The following is a 12,189-nucleotide window of genomic DNA, read 5'->3' as shown; positions in this document are numbered from 1 at the left end:
ATACAAATTTCATATGCACTGAAAACCAAAAAATATATGACTTGCTTTATTGCAATATTTGCTTTATTTAGTAAGACAGACCTAGCTTTTCATTTGACCTAAGGTCTTTATTAATCTCACCCTACATGGCTGTCTCTATTTTTCTAGCTCTAAGAGTTCAGAATGAAGGAGTGGCTCCAACATGCCCCACACTACAAGGCTTGTGGGATCTTAGTTCCCTGACCAGGGATTGAAACTGGGCCCTTGATGTTGAGAACCCAGAGTCCTAACCATGGGACTGCCAGTGAATTCCCAATATTTGCTTTATTGTGGTTGTCTGAAACCAAACCCACAATGTCTTTGAAATATGCCTGTAATCTGAAATATTCTATGGAGTCATCCCTATCTCTGTAAAGGAATATTTGTTTTGATTTGGTGACCATTCTAAGCATTTCCTTAAGATCATATAGGTGGATATTGTAGGAATTTAGAAAAAGAAATATGCATGATTACTGTGGACTCAAGGTAGTTGAGATACATAGATAAATTGTTGATATATAGTAATAACTGCAAAATATTCATGTCTTTCAAGGCAAAGTAAGTTAAAAGTGCATTAATCTTCAATCTCATTCCTATCAATTATTATGTATATTAGAAACAGACTTACTGTAATCAGGCAACTAAATCACTGAAACTCTCTACTGTCGCAGAGATCATTTTATCCCATTTAAAGCAACTCACTTACTTTGCCTTTCACTGTTTTATTTCTTAAATTATTTTATTTTTTTAATTGGAGGATAATTACAATATTGTGGTGATTTTTGCCATGCATAGACATGAATCAGCCACGGGTATATATGTGTCCTCCCATCGTGAAGTCCCATCCCATCTCATTCCCCACCCTGTCCCTCTGGGTTGTCCCAGAGCACTGTCTTTGGGTGCCCTGCTTCATGCATCAAACTTGTGCTGGTCATCTGTTTTACATATGGTAATATACATGTTTCAATGCTTTTTTTCTCAAATCATCCCACCCTCACCTCCTCCCACAGAGTCCAAAAGTCTGTTCTTTATATCTCTGTCTCTTTTGCTTCCCTTTCATGTAGGATCATTGTTACCATCTTTCTAAATTTCATATGTATGTGTTAATATATAATATTTTTGTTTCTCTTTCTAACTTACTTCACTCTGAATAATAGGCTTCAGTTTCATCCACCTCATTAGAACTGACTCAGATATTTTTATTATCTCTAACTGGTATCACATGCTATGGGTTAGCACAATAATCAAGCAAAAATTTTTTTTCTGCTGGGAATTTTTAAAAAATTAATTTCTATTGGAGTACAGTTGTCTTATAATGTTGTATTTCTACTGTTCAGCAAAATGAATCAGCTATGCATATACAAATATCCCCTCCTTTTTGGACTTCCTTCTCATTCAGGTCACCATAGTGCATTAAATAGAGTCCCCTGTACTATACAGTATGTTCTTATTAGTTATCTATTTTATACATAGTGTCAATGCTGTATATGTGTCAATCCAAATCTCCAAATTAAAAAAAAAAAACTATTAAGATACTGATAGCTTACAGTGTTTAGTGAATGGTGCTACCAGATTCGTGGTCTCTGAAGAAGATTTAACTCTGGGACCAAAGACATGGTCTCAGTCATTCAGAGCTTTTGTGTAACAGACACAACCGGCTAGTTGGGCTAGGGGCATGGTTTTCACTTTAGTCATGAGAGGTCCCGGGTTCATATCCTGGATGAGCCCCCAAGATGATAGTTTAGCATATGGTGAATGGTGGTCGGTGCCAGATTTGTGGTCTCTAAAGGAGAAGATTTAATTCTGGGACAAAAGATGCAGTCTCAATCACTCAAGAGCCTTTGTGTAGCAGGGATTTTATTAAAGTTAAAATGATAGAAAAGCTTTTGACATAGATATCAGAAAGGGGTAGAAAAAGTACCTGCCTCACTAGTTTAAGCAGAGCATTATATACTTTTCTGTTAGCTGTTGAGAATAGATAAAAGGAATGCCTCAAGGTTGTGAAAATTTTCCCCAGACCCTTTCCTGTAACATACATTCTGAGATGACATCAGCATGAGATTAGCCAGAAGGAATGGATTAACCCAGAGCTCAAGGCTGTGAAAGTTTTACCCAGACCTTTTTTTGTAACATACATTTTGAGATAACATTGGTTCAAGACTAGCCAGGGAGAGCTTGATCTGAGCAGCATGTCCCTGCATGAGAAATATTGTTTGTAATCATTATCTCTTGGCCTAAAAAAGCTAGTTTTTAGGCAAGATACTGTTGTCATAGTAACACAGAGCTTAAGCAAAACATATCCTGTGTGAATAAGGCAAAAGAATGTATGAATAAAAGAAAATGTTTGCTGCCTCCTCCTTCTTGGGGGACCTAGACTCTCCGAGACTCCCTGTCAACTTGCTCTCTCGTCCCCTGCTTTTTCTTTTAGGAGACTATTGCTGCTGAAGGGAAAGGGGCAAATAAATCTGTCTATAACTGCTTCCTGCTGGTGAGCAGTGCTGACACTAAATTGTTGAAGCAACATATTCTCCTTACCCTTAGATTTAGGGTCTCTGATATAACGGCCCCAAGTAATAACTAGAGGAGGCAATAGAAACTTCAGGGGCATGAACAATCATTTGTAATTTAAAAGCTTTCAAATAGTTAGAAACAAATCCCATTATACAGATACAAATGTAAGGAGCAAACAGCAAGAATAAGATAATTACAATTATTATGGTCAAGATAGTTTTTCACCAAGGAGAGCTTGTAAACGAAGATTGTATATGTGACTAGAGTGGAACATCAGGGGAGTCCATTTTGAAGAATGTCCAGAATATCTGTATCACCATTATTTTGTCTAGGAAGTTGTATCCTTTAGAAAGTAAAAAGGTAGACACCAAAAATCAATAAAAGAATTATTATAATCAGTGGTCCAAACAAGAATAAGAATCAGCTTACATTTGGTAGTAATTTTGATCCTGGTCCAGACAGAGTCAACACATGGGTTGCCCTGTTTATAAGAATGGAACAAATCCAGTTACAAGTAGTTGAAAGGGTGACAACCTGAACTTTAACAGAAAAATCTTATAACAATTTTAGTGTTTTTTTGAGATATGAGAAGATGTAAGAACTTGGGCTCAAGAAAAATTGTTTTCCTGAAAATATCTGACTGTCTTAAGGCCTGTTTTGTCCGTTTTTCCCAGAGTACAGAGTGCGTGCCTAATTTCTGATTGCTACCTGAATTCCTTTCAGGGGATGTTGCATGTTTTTCTTTTTTCTTTTTTTAATTTAAATTTATTTATTTATTTATTTATTTATTTATTTATTTTCTTTTAGAAGCTTTCTTTTTTTTAATTTTTATTTTTTTTTTTTTACTTTATTTTACTTTACAATACTGTATTGGTTTTGCCATACATTGACATGAATCCACCATGGGTGTACATGCTTTCCCAAACATGAACCCCCCTCCCACCTCCCTCCCCATAACATCTCTCTTGGTCTTCACCGTGCACCAGCCCCAATCATGCTGTATCCTGCATCGGACATAGACTGGCGATTCGATTCTTACATGATATTATACATGTTTCAATGCCATTCTCCCAAATCATCCCACCCTCTCCCTCTCCCTCTGAGTCCAAAAGTCCGTTATACACATCTGTGTCTTTTTTGCTGTCTTGCATACAGGGTCGTCATTGCCATCTTTCTAAATTCCATATATATGTGTTAGTATACTGTATTGGTATTTTTCTTTCTGGCTTACTTCACTCTGTATAATTGGCTCCAGTTTCATCCATCTCATCAGAACTAATTCAAATGTATTATTTTTAATGGCTGAGTAATACTCCATTGTGTATATGTACCACAGCTTTCTTATCCATTCATCTGCTGATGGGCATCTAGGTTTATAATAGCCAGGACATGGAAACAACCTAAATTTATTTATTTTATGTACTTATTTTTTAAAATTTTTATTTTTTAATATAAATTTATCTATTTTAATTGGAGGCTAATTACTTTACAATATTGTATTGGTTTTGCCATACATCAACATGAATCCACCATGGGTGTACACATGTTCCCAATCCTGAACCCCCCTCCCAGCTCCCTCCTCATACCATCCCTCTGGGTCATCCCAGTGCACCAGCCCCAAGCATCCTGCACCCTGCATTAAACCTAGACTGGCGATTCATTTCTTATATGATACTATACATGTTTCAATGCTGTTATCCCAAATCATCCCACCCTCTCCCTCTCCCTCTCCCTCTCCCTCTCCCACAGAGTCAAAAGACTGTTGCATACATCTGTGTCTCTTTTGCTGTCTCACATACAGGGTTATCATTACCATCTTTCTGAATTCCATATATATGTATTACTATACTGTATTGGTGTTTTCCTTTCTGGCTTACTTCACTCTGTATAATCGGCTGCAGTTTCAATCTTCATAGAGGCAGATAGCAAGTGCCAGTTTTCAATCACGGGGCCCCTTCGTGGCTATGAGTTTGACCATGGTTTGGGGGCATTTTATGACCATCTTGTAGGAAGATTCATTCCCAGGTCTGTTGAAGATTTCACTGATAGGCCACTCAATGTGCTATTACTGGACTAGGCCCTTTGAGTAGCAAAAGTTTCTGGACCACACCTGTCTTACTAGCCTCTTGGTCTAGGAAAATATTCTCTGTTGTTGCTTCTTCTCATATAGAGTCACTCTATTACAATCATTGTCACACACTTTATAATGTAAGGGACAACTTTTGAAACAGGTGACATTATAAGTAAGAACTTAATTCAAGAACATCCATTAGGTATAGCCCAGTGATATCTCCAGGTTATCTGAATTAGTTTGTTAAATGAATATAGTCTGTTGTTAATCTCCTGATTGTAGATCTTGGAGCATCTGATCTTTATTTAAAGATTGGTTACTGAGATAAGCTTTATTTTTTTTTTCTTTTTAAATTAGTGTTTTTATTTTGTTTAGATAAATTCCCCAAAGTGGAATTTCTGGATTATATGGTTCAGTTCAGTTCAGTCTCTCAGACGTGTTCGACTCTTTGCAACCCCAAGGACTGCAGCACGCCAAGCCTCCCTGTCCATCACCAACTCCCGGAGTTTACCCAAACTCTTGTCCGTTGAGTCACTGATGCCATCCAACCATCTCATCCTTTGTCATCCCCTTCTCCTCCCACCTTCAATCATTCCCAGCATCAGGGTCTTTTCCAGTGAGTCAGTTCTTCCCATCAGGTGGCCAAAGTATTGGAGTTTCCGCTTCAGCATTAGTCCTTCCAATGAACATTCAGGACTGATTTCCTTTCAGATGGACCGGTTCGATCTCCTTGCAGTCCAAGGGACTCTCAAGAGTCTTCAACACCACAGCTCAGAAGCATCAGTTCTTTAGCACTTGGCTTTCTTCATAATCCAATTCTCACTTCCATACCTGACCACTGGAAAAACCATAGCCTTGACTAAATGGACCTTTCTTGGCAAAACCTCTGCTTTTTAATATGTTGTCTAGGTTGGTCATAACTTTCCTTCCAAAGAGCAAGTGGATTATATGGTAGTTCTGTTTTAAAGTGTTTGAGGAACCACCATTCTGTTTTCCATAGTGGCTACACAAATTTACATTTCCAACAACAGTTCTCCACATCCTCTCCAACACTTGTTATTTCTTATCTTTTTTGATAATAACCATTCTAACAGGTATGGGGTGATATCTCATCATGGTTTTGATTTGCTTTTCCCCAATGATTAGTGATGTTGAGCATCTTCTTACGTGTCTGTTTGTCATCTGTATATCTTTGGAAAAATATTTATCCAGATATCCTGCCCATTTTTAAATTGGATTGTTTTGCTATTGGGTTTTGAGTTCTTTATATTTTTTTCTATATATTTTTGTAAATGTTTTAAACCATTTGGGAGGTAGCTTTTTCATTTTGTTAGTGGCTTCCTTTGCTTTGCATAAAATTTTTATTTTTGAAATTTATTTATATATTTTTAAAAGATTGTGCAAATTTATGCTCTTATTAATTTTGTGTGAGAGAATGTCCACTTTCTCAATCCACATGGATTTTTAAAAGCTTTTCTTATGAAAAATTTCAAATATACAAACAATAGAAAATATGTAATGAGTCCCATATACACAATATCCAGTCTCAGTAATTATCAATTTCATCTTTGTCTCCTCCTGTTAAACTATTCTGAAGCAATTCCAAGCCTGAAATTCTCTCATGTAAAATATAACTATTAATTATTATTATTTTTATTTTTACTTTATAATATTGTATTGGTTTTGCCAGACATCAACATGAATCTGCCACAGGTGTACACTTGTTCCAAATCCCAAACCCCCGTCCCACCTCTCCCTCAACAACATCCCTCCAAGTCATCCCAGTGCACCAACCCCAAGCATCCTGCACCCTGCATCGAACCTAGAGGCGATTCGTTTCTTATATGATATTATACCTGTTTCAGTGCCACTCTCCAAATCATCCCACCCTCTCCCTCTCCCACAGAGTCCAAAAGACTGTTCTGTACATCTGTGTCTCTTTTGCTGTCTCACATACAGGGTTATCATTACCATCTTTCTAAATTCCATATATATGTGTTAGTATACTGTATTGGTGTTTTTCTTTCTGGCTTACTTCACTCTGTATAATAGGCCCCAGTTTCATCCACCTCATTAGAACTGATTCAAATGTATTCTTTTTAATGGCTGAGTAATACTCCATTGTGTATACGTACCACTGCTTTCTTATCCATTAATCTGCTGATGGCATCTAGGTTGCTTTCATGTCCTAGCTATTATAAACAGCGCTGTGATGAACATTGGGGTACATGTGTCTCAATTCTGGCTTCCTTGGTGTGTATGCCCAGCAGTGGAATTGCTGGGTCATAAGGCAGTTCTATTTCCGTTTTTTTTTTAAGGAATTTCTGCACCGTTCTCCATAGTGGCTGTACTAGTTTGCATTCCCACCAACAGTGTAAGAGGGTTCCCTTTTCTCCACACCCTCTCCAGCATTTATTGCTTGCAGACTTTTGGATTGCAGCCATTCTGACTGGCATGAAATGGTACCTCACTGTGGTCTCGATGTGCATTTCTCTAATAATGAGTGATGTTGAGCATCTTTCCATGTGTTTGTTAGCCATCTGTATGTCTTCTTTGGAGAAATGTCTGTTTAGTTCTTTGGCCCATTTTTTGATTGGGTCATTTATTTTTCTGGAATTGACCTGCAAGAGTTGCTTGTGTATTTTTGAGATTAGTTGTTTGTCAGTTGTTTCATTTGCTATTATTTTCTCCCATTCCGAAGGCTGTCTTTTCACCTTGCTTATAGTTTCCTTTGTTGTTCAGAAGCTTTTAATTTTAATTAGGTTCCATTTGTTTATTTTTCCTTTTATTTCCAGTATTCTGGGAGGTGGGTCATAGAGGATCCAGCTGTGATTTATGTCGGAGAGTGTTTTGCCTATGTTCTTCTCTAGGAGTTTTATAGTTTCTGGTCTTACATTTAGATCTTTAATCCATTTTGAGTTAATTTTTGTGTAGGATGTTAGAAAGTGATCTAGTTTCATTCTTTTACAAGTAGTTGTCCAGTTTTCCCAGAACCACTTGTTAAAGAGATTGTCTTTTCTCCATTGTATATTCTTGCCTCCTTTGTCAAAGATAAGGGGTCCATAGGTGTGTGGATTTATCTCTGGGCTTTCTATTTTGTTCCCTTGATCTATATTTCTGTCTTTGTGCCAGTACCATACTGTCTTGATGACTGTGGCTTGGTAGTAGAGCCTGAAGTCAGGCAGGTTGATTCCTCCAGTTCCATTCTGCTTTCTCAAGATTGCTTTGGCTATTCGAGGTTTTTTGTATTCCCATACAAATTGTGAAATTATTTATTCTAGCTCTGTGAAAAAATACCACTGGTAGTTTCATAATGATTGCATTGAATCTATACATTGCTTTGGGTAGTATACTCATTTTCACTATATTCATTCTTCCGATCCATGAACACGATATATTTTTCTATCTACTAGTGTCCTCTTTGATTTCTTTCACCAGTGTTGTATAGTTTTCTATATATAGGTCTTTAGTTTCTCTAGGTAGATATATTCCTAAGTATTTTATTCTTTTCATTGCAATGGTGAATGGAATAGTTTCCTTGATTTCTCTTTCTATTTTCTCATTATTAGTGTATAGGAATGCAAGGGATTTCTGTGTGTTGATTTTATATCCTGCAACTTTACTATATTCATTGATTAGCTCTAGTAATTTTCTGGTGAAGTTAGGTTTTTTTTTGTTGTTGTTGTTCTTAAAAGTTCAATTTTTTTTATTTATTTATTTTTACTTTATTTTACTTTACAATACTGTATTGGTTTTGCCATACATCAACATAAATCCACCACAGGTGTACACGAGTTCCCAATCCTGAATCCCCCTCCCACCTCCCCCACATACCATCTCTCTGGGTCATTCCAGTGCACCAGCCCCAATTTATTCTGTGATTTGTTGGTTATTCAGAAGCATGTTGTTCAGCCTCCATATGTTGGAATTTTTAATAGTTTTTCTCCTGTAATTGAGATCTAATCTTAATGCATTATGGGCAGAAAAGATGCTTGGAATGATTTCAATTTTTTTGAATTTACCAAGGCTAGATTTATGGCCCAGGATATGATCTATCCTGGAGAAGTTTCTGTGTGCACTTAGGAAAACGGTGAAATTCATTGTTTTGGGGTGAAATGTCCTATACATATCAGTTAGGTCTAACTGGTCTATTGTATCATTTAAAGTTTGTGGTTCTTTGTTAATTTTCTGTCTAGTTGATCTGTCCATAGGTGTGAGTTGAGTATTAAAGTTTCCCAATATTATTGTGTTATCGTTAGTTTCCCCTACCATACTTATTAGCATTTGTCTTACATATTGCAGTGCTCCTATGTTGGGTGCATATATATTTATAATTGTTATATTTTCTTGGATTGATCCTTTGATCATTATCTAGTTTCCTTCTTTGTCTCTTTTCACAGACTTTGTTTTAAAGTCTATTTTATTGGATATGAATGTTGCTACTCCTGCTTTGTTTTGGTCTCTATTTGCATGGAATATCTTTTTCCAGCCCTTCACTTTCAGTCTGTATGTGTCCCTTGTTTTGAGGTGGGTCTCTTGTAGACAACATATATAGGGGTCTTGTTTTTGTATCCATTCAGCCTGTCTTTGCCTTTTGGTTGGGGCATTCAACCCATTTACGTTTAAGGTAATTATTGGTAAGTACAATCTCATTGCCATTTACTTTATTGTTTTGGGTTTGGGTTTATATGCTGTTTTTGCATTTCCTGTCTAGAGAGTATCCTTTAGCATTTGTCAGAGAAGCTGATTTGGTGGTGCTGAATTCTCTCAGCTTTTGCTTGTCTGTAAAGCTCTTGATTTCTCCTTCATATTTGAATGAGATCCTTGCTGGGTACAGTAATCTGGGCTGTAGGTTATTTTCTTTCATCACTTTAAGTATGTCTTTTCATTCCCTCCTGGCCTGAAAAGTTTCTTTTGAAAGCTCAGCTGTTATCCTTATGGGAATCCACTTGTGTGTTATTTGATGTTTTTTCCCTTGCTGCTTTTAATATTTGTTCTTTGTTTGATATTTGTTAGTTTGATTAATATGTGTCTTGGGTGTTTTGCCTTGTGTTTATCCTGTTTGGGACTCTCTGGGTTTCTTGGACTTAGGTGATTATTTCCTTCCTCATTTTAGGAAAATTTTCAACTATTATCTCCTCAAGTATTTCTTCATGGTCTTTCTTTTTGTCTTCTTCTTCTGGGACTCCTATGATTCGAATATTGGAGCGTTTAATATTGTCCTGGAACTCTCTGAGATTGTCCTCATTTCTTTTAATTCGTTTTTCTTTTTTCCTCTCTGATTCATTTATTTCCACCATTCTATCTTCTACTTCACTAGTCCTATTTTCTGCCTCCGTTATTTTACTATTTGTTGCCTCCAGAGTGTTTTTGATCTCATTTATTGCATTATTCATTATGTATTGACTCTTTTTTATTTCTTCTAGGTCCTTGTTAAACCTTTCTTGCATCTTCTCAATCTTTATCTCCAGGTTACTTATCTGTGATTCCATTTGATTTCAAGATTTTGGATCATTTTCACTATCATTATTTGGAATTTTTTATCAGGTAGATTCTCTATCTCTTCCTCTTTTGTTTGGTTTGGTGGACATGTGTCTTGTTCCTTTAGCTGTTGGGTATTCCTCTCTCTCTTCATCTTGTTTATATTGCTGCTTTTGGGGTGGCCTTTCCATTCTGGTACTTTAGGAGTTCTTTATTGTGGAGCTTCCTCACTGTGGGTGGGGTTGTATCAGTGGCTTGTCAAGGTTTCTTGGTTAGGGAAACTTGTGTTGTTGTTCTGGTGGGTGGAGCTGGATTTCTTCCTTCTGGAGTTCAATGAAGTGTCCAGGAATGAGTTATGAGATGTCAGTGATTTTGAGGTAACTTTGGGCAGCCTGTATATTGAAGCTCAGGGCTGTGTTCCTGTGTTGCTGGAGAATTTGCATGGTATGTCTTGCTCTGGAACTTGTTGGGCCTTGGGTGGTGCTTGATTTCAGTGTAGGTATGGAGGCTTTTGATGATCTCCTATCGATTAATGTTCCTTGGAGTCAGGAGTTCTCTGATGTTCTCAGGATATGGACTTAAGTCTCCTGTTTCTGGTTTCAGTCTTATATTTACAGTAGTCTCAAGACTTCTCTTTCTATACAGCACCATTGATAAAACATCTAGGTTAAAGATGAAAAGTTTCTCCACAGTGAGGGACACCCAGAGAGGTTCACAGAGTTACATGGAGAGGAGAAAAGGTGACCCAAATGAGATGAAATTAGGTGGAATCAAAAAAGGAGAAAGCAAGCTAGCCAGTAATCACTTCCTTATGTGTGCTCCACAGTCTGGACTGCTTAGACATTCACGGAGTTATACAGAGAAGAGAAGGGGAGGGAAGGAGACAGAGGTGGCCAGGAGGATAAAAGGGGGAAATGAAAAGGAGAGAGACAGATCCGGCCAGTAATCAGTTCCTTAAGTGTTCTCCACCATCTGGAACACACAGAGATTCACAGAGCTGGGTAGAGTAGAGAAGGGGGAGGGAGGAGACAGAGGCAACCTGGTGGATAAAAAGGAGAGTCCAAAGGAAGACAGAGCAGTCAAGCCAGTAATCTCACTCCCCGGTAAAATTGGGTAGTGAAGATTGGGTTTTTAAAGGTACAAACTTGATAACAACTACCAAAAAGCAAAGATTAAAAATCTAGAGTAGAGGTTCGATTTTCAAAAATACAATATGAAAGAAGAAGAAGAAAAAAGTCACAAAAATTATTATATATATATATATATATATATATATATATATATATATATGAAGTTTGCTTTAAAAATAGGGTCTTTTTTGAAAAGTAATAGTAGGTTATAAAAATGAAAATTAAAGGTTTAATAGAGGACTTAAAAATTTTTAAAAGTTAAAAAAAAGAAGAAAAAGGGAATGATCATAAAAATAGTAAAGATATATCTAGGACTTGCTCTGGTGTTGTTGTGGGCAGTGTGGGGTCAGTTCATTTTTGGATAGTTCCTTGGTCTGGCTTATATTTCTCAAGATCTATAGGCCCCTTCCTATGTAGTCTGTACTAATGACAGGGTTTTAATCTGTCGCACCTGTCACTTCCAAGGTCACCTCTGTTTTAGCTTCTTCTGTTTGCTGGTCTCTTCAGCATCTTATTTCTGCCCTGACACAAGGGGGTGGTGGTGGACACTTTTTTTAGGCTCACTTGTTCAGTTGCGCTGTGGGGAGGGAGGGACGCTGCAAACAAATAACACTGGCGTGTACTGACAATGTCCCAGCCACACTGGGCCTACCTCCGCTCGCAGCGCACACAGCTCAGGCTCTAGGTTGCTCTTCCGGGAACCGTCTGAAGCTGGCCCTGGGCTGCATGCACCTCCCAGGTCTAAGCCACTCAGGTTCAGGCACTCAGGTAGTCCTCAGAGGCACAGACTCAGTTGGGCCTGCGTTTTGTGTCCTTCCCAGGTCCGAGTAGCTCAGGTGTTTGGTGAGTGCAGTTGCTGCGACTTAATCACCTCTCCTGTCCCTGCTGCTCTGTTTTCTGGGTATACAACTGGCTCACCTTCTCATGTGGATGATGACTATCCAGAACCCCAAAAAGTCTTAGTTAGCAAAGGAGCCT

Source organism: Capricornis sumatraensis, chromosome X, assembly GCF_032405125.1.
Source record: "Capricornis sumatraensis isolate serow.1 chromosome X, serow.2, whole genome shotgun sequence".
Taxonomy (NCBI): domain Eukaryota; kingdom Metazoa; phylum Chordata; class Mammalia; order Artiodactyla; family Bovidae; genus Capricornis; species Capricornis sumatraensis.
The sequence above is the reverse complement of the archived record's forward strand: the minus strand, read 5'-3'. Positions refer to the sequence as shown.